At 46.9% G+C, this 11516-nt stretch overlaps 1 protein-coding gene across 1 annotated transcript in view; it reads right to left on the bottom strand.

Annotated features, from left to right (window-relative positions):
- FNDC1 (fibronectin type III domain containing 1) overlaps positions 1–11510 on the bottom strand; it is a 60632-nt gene extending 49122 nt beyond the window's left edge. Inside the window, exon 1 of the mRNA XM_057364439.1 lies at positions 11454–11510. The gene's annotated coding sequence lies outside the window, so the exon portion shown is untranslated. The remainder of the gene's footprint in view (positions 1–11453) is intronic.
- Between the last annotated feature and the right edge of the window lie 6 nt (positions 11511–11516).

The following is an 11516-nucleotide window of genomic DNA, read 5'->3' on the forward strand; positions in this document are numbered from 1 at the left end:
TCTTATGAACCTAAATCTTCACTCCATTGATCTCCTTTCACATCAGCGCAATCTCATTAAAATCAGTGGCATGTTACAGAAGCAGTCAAGCAAAGAAGGAGGCCCTGCTTGTTCAAAGGCTGAAGAAAACATTGTGCATAATTATCCTGATRGAAGATATGGACTAGGCTCATGGGAAGGCACAGCAGGCAGCACAGTTCTCTTTCTGCACCAGCTTTCACTCCAACCTCATCAGGCAGTGGTTACCAACATCCACAAAGCACAAAGCTTCACGTGCTGCATTTATATGATTCACTTTATACAAGAATTTTATTTTTAATTAAATACTTCGATCCAAACACCTAATTTCCCTCCAAATTCCACTCATCTGTTGGTTGCTGGGATGTTTCATGGCCCATCCTCAAAGCAGGACACAAATGGTAGCCTACAGCCTACCCTGTATTGGTTTGTGACAGTCCATKGGAGGAAACTGACACCTCTCAGTCMCCTTCATCTTTACATYCCTSTTCTACAGAGCCTCTRACAAACCTGCTCATCTCGGGTTAACACGTTAACACTCAGCAAATGGATTATATCAGTCATCTGTGGACACAGGAACAAGTGTTAACCAAGACACAACTAATAAAAAACTCATAGTTTCAACTTATTCAGAGAGCCAGGATTTTGAAAGTTTCATAAAATAGTGAATTTCAAAAGAAAAAAAAAGGAAAAATATGATCAGTAAGATATTTCTGAAGTGAAGATTGGCYTTGAATCCAAAGTGTTGGCAATCTGGATGCTGCAGCTCTGCTTTTATTTTATTCCTTTATGCATATCACAGACTTCACCAAATCATCCTCAAGCATTCTGCCTGCGATTAGGGGAGTTGGTTTACACCTCTCTCCAAAACTACCTCAATAGAGACAAATTTTCTCCCTTACCCAGTGAAATAGCACAGATTTTTTAATCTACTGGAGATTCATATGTTTATGTAAAGTCTTTCCATTCCATCTCTAGCTGAAGTGCATGTTCAACTTTCCATTAGAAACTGCCAAAAATGCCTCAGACTCACAAAGTCAGAGAGCAGGAATTCAAGCTTCATCATGCATTGAAGAAAAAAAATTAAAACTCTCCRTTTTTATTTCATATTTCAAAGCCTTTCACAAATCAGAAAAGTTTGTTTTCCAAGGTGCAGGTTGGCTAAGAACARAACACAGGCTCAATGTTAATCTCTGCTCTTTCATTAGCAGTTCTAGAGATTAAGTTTCCTCAGACAGTGGAAAACATACATCTTAAAATAACATAGCCTTTGCTGCTTCCTCTTAATGGAAAATGCAAATAAAAACCACTAAAATATTATTTATCTCTCATATAAACCTGTTCACAATTCATGTCTTGAAATAATACCTGCTCTGATTTTTCTAAGCAACTTTATTCCACATTATTTATTGCAAAAGCTCTTTGAAAAAGTACACACATAGCTCTGTATCCTAAAAGGGAAGCTGGTGGCACACACTCCAAGGCTCCCAAAGAACAAAACTTATAGATCCTGGATGAAGTGCATGCCAAGAAAATGGACAGAATACTATTTATTACTATTCTTAGGAGCTCTGCATTAGGTTGGGCYCAGATAGAAACAGACCTTAATTACAGATAAATTACTTTCTTATTTAATTTCATTTCCAAAGAGCAACTTTCTGCAGTCATATGCAAAGCAATGTCTTCATGCAAAGCCCTGGGCTGTTTCACATGTTATGAGCAGCTCCATCACAGCTGAGCACACACAGCTGGGACACAGGGCAGCAGCCACTTGGACTCCCCTCATCATGGTTTGTCAACTAGTAGAAGGGACACTTGTCAAAGATTTTACCCAGTTAATACCCTTGAAAAGCATCTGAACATATCAAAAAGATGCAGCCACAGCTCTGCAGGTTTGTAAAAGAAAATCTATGACACCTTCCTTGGGTTAGCCCAGGAATATTTAGAACTGAAAATGAACATATCTGCATTGGTTTGGTCTCCAACGTTGAGGTGCAAGACTTGCAGCTTCCCCACACAGAGCACAGAATATCCCTGACCAGTAGGATATACAGCAAGAGGAGACTCTGGGGATCAAAATCAATCCTTCATGTCAACAAAGTCCCTGCAAAAATCAGGAGAGCAAGTCTCAGGAAGGACTTCCAGAGTCTTTCGCATTCCATAGCTAGCAGCCTGCTAGACCTGTACATTGCTAATGAAAATGGACTCGTATTTTATGCTATTCATGTTTGGTGTTTGAACACCCAGAGCTGGAGATTTGCGAGAAGGATGCAGTGGAAGGGTGCAGTGATGCAACCTGCTCTCTGACTGCTGCTGGGTGACCTCTCTGACCTGTGACACCGAGCTGGCAYTGGKGCAGTTCCGAGGAATGAAGCTTTCTAATACCAAAACASCTGCCCAGCATTGCCCACTTTGCTTGTGAGCTYTGAACCACCCACCAGCAACACTGGYGACCTACAATGAGGTGGTGATGAACAATAATTCCTCCTCTCTTCAGCCCTGAACACCTGATGAAAACTAACCCTTACTTCCATGGGAGTGGTATCCTCTACTTTCACAGGGTTTTAACTAGATCTGCATGGCAAGGACATGTTACTCAGCAGAGTTATGGGCAGCCTGAATCTGGGTGTTCTGTGTGCCCAGTGCTGGGGAAGCAGCCCTGCAGGGACTGCAGAGCAAAGCCCTAGCCTGGATCCCTCAAATCAAGGCTGGCTGCTAAGAGCAAGGCAAAGAAGCCTTCACTATTTTACCAGTAGCTTAAACAACTTGCTACCATTTTCTGGGTTAGCCATCTGCTACCATTCAGTAGCACAAACATTTAGCTAAAGCTGCAATGCTTCCTGAAACACAGTGATTTCCTTCCATACTTTTGAGTAATTTGGCCCCCAAATTACTCAAAAGCTCCTACAGACATTTCAAAGTTCCACTATTTGCCTCCTCAGTTTTTATAGGGACTGCTTGCAACCATAACAAAATTTGGGGGTTTTAAAAATATATTTATAGAGCACAAGCAGAGAAAAAAAAACATTTGCAGAAGGTCCCAACTGCTGAAAAAGCTAAATGGTTTCTTTGACATTGMCAAAAATTTTGCAAACTCTGTATCTAATTTTATGAGGCTCTTATGTTTGGATTCATAGGGTCTGTTTTAGCCACCCCTACTGCAATTACTAGCAGCTTGTTCTGTAAGGGGCCACTCTTAAGAAAAATCTTGCTTCTCCCCAAGGAAAGCAACAGGTAGAATGACAGGCATGTGCTAACAATAATTCCCTGTCTTCACGCATACCACCTTCCCTCAGAAACATCCATGCTAACTCATCAGATACYCTGATGCTTATATCCACAAGACCTTGAGCTCTCACTTCAGCTTTCTCAACCGAGTTGAATCTTTCCTCTCTCCCTGCTGCTATTATGAAAAGAATCTGTTTTTCTCTTGCATTTCCTTTTCCCATCCGTTAACTCACAAATGGACAGTTCCATCCATCCACTCCCAACTTGAGCATGGACACCATCCTCTCCCAGACACACTCCCACACCAGTTGCCTGTGACTGCCCTGCGCCAGCACAACATGGGACAGCTGGCTTGTCACCACCACAAGACTTAAGCCAATGCAAAGCCATTTCTCTTTTAGCTTCACTAAAGCAGGGGTTTGAAATCTGTTTCCATCCCTCCAAGGTTTCACACTCATTCCCATTCCCATGTCATATCATCAGCTGCAGGTTTCCAGCCCAACCTGCATGGTGTGATACAAAGTAATATATGTAAGTACACATCTAACATGAAAATTTGCATTGCTAATATTGCTGTTTAAGGTTTAGACTTTCTAGGCTTTCAATGCTGTTGCTGTGCCATCACAGAAGAGCTTTTAATTTCTGTTTAATTTCATTTTCTCTTGGCTTTGTTTCTTTGTAAAGACAGGAATCTTACTTTTGCATACATTCAGCTTTGGGCAACTGGGCAACGCACAAGACAGTCATTACTTCTTGTTTGGAAAATTTCAAGTAGGGGAGAGCAGGGTCTTAGGCTGAGCAGTTCTTGAGCACTGCAGCATGGAGAAAGTATTGAACTCATTTTGAACACAKGGCCAGTGGAGCTCAGGAAAGGTGAGTTGTCACTTGGAAAGTTTGTCTCAGACCTCTGAATGAAACCAGGCCTTGTGATTCCCAACCCACCTCTCCCTCCTCAGTTACACAACCTCAGACACTTGTCAAATATCTCTATTAAAAATAGTGCAACCTGAAATCAGTCTGAAGGCTCAGACCAGCAAAGGTAAATGGAGCATTTCCATCACTGCCTTTTGTTTTTAAATTGTTTACAGCACCTCTGCTTTCGAAGACCAGAAACATCAAACCAATGGCACAGGTGGGACAGAGGCTGATGTGAAGCTCAGGTGATACAGACAGCACGGCTGCAAACACATAACCCAGGGTATCCACTCCTCCAAAGTGAGCGAACCCTCAGCCAAGTCACAGGATTGCTGTCAGCTTCGCACCGCTGCAGCCTCTTGGCATGTGAGCTCACAGCCATCTGCAAATGCATCCCATGCTAAAGATCACATAATTATGTCACCAAACTCGGCAGGGCTTCAAAAGGTGATGAAAGGGAAAGACATGCAGGCTGTGTGAAAGTGCAGCTCAATTGCTCAAGCAGGGCCAGATTTTGATGCCATTAGGTATTTCCATGGGGCTGCCACGTGAAGCAAGACACAACCCAGCAGGAGTTACAGCATCTAAATCCAGCTGTCCATCTGTCTGGCTACAGCCTGTGTCCTGCAGTGCTCTCAGAGCACCCCAAGGCCTCAGCAGCAAAGGCAAAATTAAACTCTGTGCTCCTGAGTCTGAAAACATGARGCATGGCTACTTCCCAGAAGGGAGGCAGGGTGAGCACTGGATGCTGCTCCCACACTCCCCTCCCTTGGCAGCAGGAGCATCCAGAGGGGTTCTGAGAGGGCTGGCCTGGCAGGGGACAGGGCTCAGGCTGGACTCTGGCTACCACAAACTTCCAGCCATGGCAGAATGTTTTGCCAGTGACATCTTTTGCTTTCCATTGAGGGAATTTTAAAGTAAACTCAGCCGGTTTTCCCTGGTACCAATGAAATCCTTCKGTACACCCTTCCAAGGATGCCACTCTGAAAGAAGGGACTAAGCACTTTGGAACAGAATACCAAAACAAATCATKTTGACTATTCAATTTCTCTTATTTCTGTCTTCTTTTTAGAAATAATGAAACATTAACATTCCACCTCCAGCAGTACTGCACTTTTTCCCAAAAAGAAGTTTCAGACAAAATATYGCAGTCAACTACCCAGTAAACATGATGACAAATAACCATTTGAAGAGCGGCCTCTTATTTCACAGCAAATGTATATATTAAGAACAACTGACTCCTCCAATGGAAAAATAATCAGTTTAGCGCAGGAAGAATACAACAGTCGGAAAGATTTGCTGGAACCAGGACCACTGCAAGATGCCCAAGAGGACTTAATAACTATGTAATAGTGAAATAGCTGACTGGAACTGTGAAATATGAACACACTCCACAGTCCTCAAAGAGTAATTTACTCTGTTTAATGAAGAGCTGATTTGATGACTGAGTTACTCACTGAAGAGGGATGATTTGAAATGCACACTTCTCCAGACCACTTTTTAATATGTACATAGTTAAACTTGGATGTACATTTTATGTGTTCTTCCAGGATGAGGAGAAGCTTGGACTGCCTTCCTTACCACAGGATTTCAGTACTGCATTTGATGTAACTAACAATTTCTCTTTGTTTAGGAAAAGCTCTCTGTTTAGAGCACACTGTTCCTACATGACTCGARTCTTTCTTCCACTTTTTCTTGCTTCTCCAGTCCTTGGGACTATTTGCTTTAAATACAGACCTGCCAAATGCAAACACCTACTCCAAAGTAGAGATACATTTCCAGGCTGATTTYAGAGGCCCTGAAGAGTCCTCAGCTCTCACCACAGCACAGGGACATGACACAGCCAGGGTATACAACCCAATGTGGCACGTGGGAAAAGCTGCTGTGCCCCACTCCACAAATGTCATTTATGAACAGCTAACAGTGGGCCTGAGCTTATGAGTGAGTGAGGCACAGTGAGTGCTGCTTTGGAAAGGTACCATTTAACCCAGSGAGATTTTAACCATCCTGAAAGTGCTGCCAACAATACAAAACACTGAAGTTTAAACACACATTTACAGAAACTCTGAGTAGGAGAGAAGACCTTATATGACATCCCAGACAGAAGTTCCAGGGAACTGGGGAGAAGGAATTGCCATTTCCAGAGCTACATGACCTTGAAACTCTGTGCCTTAGGAGGGCAGGACACAGGACAAGAGGTCTGGAGAGGGGTGGGTACCAGGTCCTGTCAGGAGAGAGGATGAAAAGGGAGCTCAGCAGCCTGCACAGGTCTTGCTGGGGACCAGAACCACRCGAACTGTCAGCACAACCTCTCATCTCCCCAAGCAAATCAAGACCACACAATGGAGACGCTGTGTAAACACTGTTTGATGTTGCTCTTGTTAATTCTGCTACCGGTATAATAGTTAAGCACTCAGCCACGTGGTACACTGTGGAAAAAGTTATTTTTCATTACAAGCTCGTCTAAAGTTTAAAGAGAAACCAAGCACTTTCCAGGGGCTTGTACATCCCCCAAAGGAAATGAATCTAATTACAGAGGTGCTGCAAGCAAAAGCTGCCTAAAGTAAGAATAAATGTGAGAGTTGGGATCGGTGTCCACAATCAATCTAGCCAGGTACAGGGGCAGTGCAAAATCCTTAAGTGCTCTAAATGCTTCTTGGTAAGAGGCAAGAAGTGGAGATGCAGGACTAAACCACAGGGCCACTCTAAATCCCTAGACACCCAGGGTGTGTACAAAGTTAAGAAACGTGTGTCTCGAGACTCAGAGAACAGACAGCAAAGCAGCARATCTCAGCAGTTCTTGTTTTTTTAAAAAATCTTGTGGTATTTAAGCCACTGTCTTGATCTTGGCAGTGCTTATTTTGGCACTTCAGTTTGTGAACATTCAACACAGACTGTCGGTTTTGCAGCCAACAGAAGTGCAAGAGAAAAAGCAGCAGTATAGCAAACACATATAAGAAAATGTAAACACGATTTCAAAGGATTTCTATTGGGTCATGCATAGCAAAGGATCTTCAGACAACTTCACATTTCTTCCAGACACCCATCACTCCTCTAGTGACCTGAAAATGTAAGCCATACCAGTCCTCAGGGGCCATGGTGTTAGTGCAAGCACAGCCAACATGCAAGTTCTCAACCCACATGGAAGCAAAATACATGGGCTTCTCATGAGACAGAGGGAAAGGCTTTCCCCAGCTTTAGTATCTGCTGCTCTGCTCTGGGTTTCACTGCCTCACACTGCCAGCAGTTCATCCCTCTCTCTCGTGGCTGGGCAGGGACACTGGCTGCAGAGGTGAAGCCATCTKTCTCATCTTGGGGAATAATGAAAACACTCCTAGTTGCAAGTGAATTAAATTTCAACTGCATTCAGAGGAATAAAAACAATCCTATAGTGCAGCACACCGGTGAAAGTGTTGCTGCTTTAGGGAACTGTAAAAGAGAAAAGACACGTGGCAATTTCAGGGTGGAAAAAGACAACAGGGAGTGCTGGCACCTGCCTGGGGGATCTGTGCAGAGTCTGGAGAGCTGGCAGAACCTTCTCAAGGCTTTACATAAGTGTGGTACACCTGCAGCTTGGGGGAGAAAACAGCAGCATGGAGCTTCCCAAAAGGAAGGCACCTCAATGTCCACACCATTCCCTCTGGAGAAGTGACCACATCTGCTCAGTGCATTAGCAGTCTGCAGGAGACCCACCCAATATCCATGCTCCCTCCTCTTTCCCAGCAGAAAGCACAACCAAAGGTAGATGCTCCCATGATATCTAACTATAGTTCACTTGGGCAGGCAAAGGGGGGAATAAAGGAATACTAATTTATGAGGACAGGTAGCTCAAGTTAAACAAGATAAGCAGATCCTGACACTTCAGAAATAGAGAAGACGGGAGGAAGTGTTGGTTTGACTAAAGTTTTTTGCTTATTTGGGATCACACCCAGGCTACTAAACACAGGTTCACTCTAGAGGTCATTGGTCAGGAAACGGTTCCAGTCCTGATTATACTTAAGCTGCAGCGCCATAAATTTAAGAGACTAATGCCTGATGCCAGGACATCTCAATGCCATCTAAGCCACACTCCTGAGCACTTCCTCAGTGACAGAGAGAGATGGGTGACACAACACTCAGCTCGAGAAACCACGGGTCCTAAACACGCAGCAGAAACTGAGCCTGCTGGAAATATTGCTATGCTTCCTTGATGCAACGATCACAGCCCACCTGCAGACAGCTGCATTCAATGTGAAGCAAACATCAAGTCAAATTAAGTTATCTTGAGAATGTAGAAGTCACATTTCAGTGTCCTTCATGGGAAATATGAGCASTGAATGTGTCTCAGCTATATTTTTGAGTAATTGAATGCTCACTCAGCACACAGGATCATAGAGACAAGATCCCATTCCCCCTGCTGGTGTGTCTTGGTCTTGCTGCATTATCTACTCAGCACTCCCTCYCAATTTCTTTCTGTATAGATCAGCTCCTGAAAGAATCTTCTTAATCACATGTCCAGCCAAAGTCAGTCCATGTGCTGTCTGAAGAACTGGATTCACAGACTTGGACGGCACAGGAGCTTTCGTATATCTGACACACCCAGAGGCTGGTACAGAGCTATACAGCTAAGACCATTACAGCACTGTCCTAAATAACTGAGAAGATACATTCCTTAGAGCTAAATGAAGTGGAAAGTTCCCTTGGAGACCCTTCTGCTTTCTCTGTTTATGTCAGACAGTCTAGACAAGGAAGGAAAATGAGAGTTAGTGCTGCTGTCAGAAAGGCTCTTGCTCTGAGCATAGCTTCTTTTTAATGTTTCTCCCAAATTTCTCCCGCTGACCACAGATGGTGCTTGAATATTGTTTGTCTAAGCTAATGAGGTGGGCTTTCATAGGAGGAGTGTTTTCTGTAGCCAGCATCCATTCTTCCACACATGGGATCTGGCAGCAAGCAACAAATCTCTCCTGGCAATACACAAATAGGATCTGCCCCCTAAGCTGGCTCCAGCACAGCACCCTTCTCTTATGSTTCCTTGGTGCGAGGACTGCCACAACAGTCCAGGGCACAGGCCCCACACTGACTTTCCATTTTGATAAACAGAACACAGTCAATGACAGCTTCAGCCCAATGCCAGACCCTTACCAGAGAAAAATCTTTCCTTTCTTTCCACAGACAAAAATTGAAGGGTTCTTTCACTTCATTGGAGCCTGTCCACTGAGCCAAGGCAGCCTCCCTGTCTCCCAGACACAGCCCTTGGACAAAGGTTCAAAAGTGCAGACTGAGTTTGGGACAGGTCACCTTGACAGAGCACATTCAGTAAAGGTGGTTGGCAGGGACCATTTCAAACACAGTTAGAAGGTGAGAAGGCAGGACCAAGGGCAGCAAAAATGCTCAGCAATAGCTTTTACTCCCTGAGAAAGAACTCCAGAATCCACCAGCCCTCCTGCCTGAGACTGCACTTGTTCAGGACACAGTCTGTGTTTAGTAGCTTMTAAATTACTTTCTAGACTGGAGAAGGAAAGTGGTGCCCAATCAATGTGGCACCAGGGAACAGGGGGCACACATGCAGCCCACATCCAGTCCTATGCAGCCACTCTGGGGTTAAAAACGCAGTGTTCCCACTCCAGCAGGTTTTGGTGTGCTCCGGAGTTCTGTAGCTGGGAAGCACACAGAGCTCTGTGCAGCACTATGCCAACACATTTGGGTTTGTTCAGAAATTGGCCTAATTTTTACAGCACGTTGGTGTGGGACTGCAAACAAGGAAAGACTATGTGGATACTACATGGATACAAAATTTTTGGAGAAGTATCAGAATCTCCAAGAATCACTTTAGACATTACACAGCCAGGGAAGCAAGAGCCTGCACGCACTTAACAGCTTTTCCTCAGAGGCTATGACATTTCCCATGGATGTTTCCCTCACTAGCAGAACACAAACTCCCCTGCTCCTTTCCCTCCTCCTCACTTGTCAGCAGGCAGCCCCGGAGATCCAGTTCCCCCTCCATTTACTACTGCCACAAGGGAGCGCTATTATAAAACCGCTTCCAGGAGTGTGATCCCAGGCTTAATCTGGATGGGGTACAGCAAAATGCGGGAAGACAGACCAYTGTTCCAGGTTAAGCAGATCACTCCATTCCGGTCGTTTAGCTGCGTACTGAAACTCGCCAGGAGCCACGGGTGACATGAAGTCCCGGGCACTGCTGCACGGCTTAGAGCTGTGGGAAGGATTGGGGAGCACGCTATCGTCCTTGGCTGGCAACTACAGCACGGGGCTGGAGATGGCACAGCCACCACATCCGCAGCCTGGGGGCAAGTGTCCCTGTACCGCTCTGGCTGCTGTAACTCCAACAGATACAATCTGGCTCTGAAATGYCTCCGCATGTCTGTCCATACCCTGTCTTTAGCCGTGCTCTGGTGCAGACCTTGTGGGCACAAGCTGAGGAGATTCGGTTCAGCATTGCCTGAGGTGCAAAAAGCGCCGAGGGGGCTGCAGTGAACGTACACTGCTTCCACGAGGGAAAGGACGAGGCAGATCTGCCACTGCCTSCCACAACCCCACCTCCAGAGCAGCTAAAACCAGAGGCTGCGAGCCCGGCAAACTCTGACAGCAGCGCCAGCCTCGCCCAGGCTGATACAGGGTTCGATCCGCAGGACGCTGGCCGCAGGAATGAAGAGAAGGCGGATCTCTCCTGGCTTCCCGGGGCGATGCAGCGCCGGGCTGCCCGGTGTCAGCGCCGCTAACCGCGCCAGCGGGGCTTCTCCATCCCCGCAGAGCCCAGGCGGGACGATGGAACCAGCAGGCGGAACCAGCGAGAAAAAGGCGTCCACGGGCTARAGGCGAGCGGGGGGCAGTCACCCTCTGCTCACGTCTGACCGTGAGCGTCCCTGTGAGCTGCACCCTTGCGCTCCGGAGCTGCCCGAAGCCGCAGCGGGCTAACCCGCGGAAGGTCCCTGCCGCTCTCCGAGAGCCGCCGAGGTCCCGCTGACCCTCGGTGCCGAGGCTTGCCCGGCTTTGCAGCTCCCCTCCCGCTCGGGTCTCCCTCCGCACCCGCGGGAGACACCGGCCGAGGGATCCGCACAAACGGGGCAGCGGCAGGTGCCTCCGCCGGGGCAGGGAGGCGGCCCGGCTCGGCCGGGGTGTCCCCCGCGATGCCGCCGCGGCGCCTGTCCCCGTGCCGAGCGGGGGCACAGAGTGGCATCCCCAGGCACCGTGTCGCCCGTGACCCCCCGCCCCGCGGCACCTCCTCGACCCGCTCCGCCGGGCAGCGACACGCGTGGGACGGCAGCGCTCACCCCGCGGGACAGCTCCCGTACCTGGCAGGGCGGCGGGCAGCAGGGCGGCCAGGAGCAGCAGGGCGGCCCAGGGGGCGGCGGGCC

Source organism: Malurus melanocephalus, unplaced genomic scaffold (genome assembly GCF_030028575.1).
Source record: "Malurus melanocephalus ecotype Western Australia unplaced genomic scaffold, MMel_1.1 scaffold_38, whole genome shotgun sequence".
Classification (NCBI taxonomy): Eukaryota; Metazoa; Chordata; class Aves; order Passeriformes; family Maluridae; genus Malurus; species Malurus melanocephalus.